At 43.6% G+C, this 227-nt stretch overlaps 1 protein-coding gene across 3 annotated transcripts in view; it reads right to left on the bottom strand.

Annotated features, from left to right (window-relative positions):
• The window catches only part of adamts6 (ADAM metallopeptidase with thrombospondin type 1 motif, 6), a 62,552-nt gene that overhangs the window by 26,846 nt on the left and 35,479 nt on the right, over positions 1-227 (bottom strand). The gene's annotated exons all lie outside the window — the stretch shown is intronic.

Genomic DNA, 227 nt, shown 5'->3' with positions numbered 1-227 from the left:
TATCTTTGTTGGGAGTTGCACATGCTCAGTAGCTCGGTAAGATCCCATCAGCTAGATAGCTCTTTCTCCAACTTTGGTCAGTCCAAGGCAGGATTAGTTGGGAGACTTCTTCTAAACAATCAATTTGTGAAATACCTGCAAAACAGGGACAGGAAGTAGTTCTTTTGGAGAACTAGTGTGTGTTGTAGCAGTGTTTTGCCATTGAGAACGAGCTAGCATGCTACGGT

This window comes from Etheostoma spectabile, chromosome 16, assembly GCF_008692095.1.
Source record: "Etheostoma spectabile isolate EspeVRDwgs_2016 chromosome 16, UIUC_Espe_1.0, whole genome shotgun sequence".
Classification (NCBI taxonomy): domain Eukaryota; kingdom Metazoa; phylum Chordata; class Actinopteri; order Perciformes; family Percidae; genus Etheostoma; species Etheostoma spectabile.
This window is presented reverse-complemented; position numbering and strand designations above follow the sequence as displayed.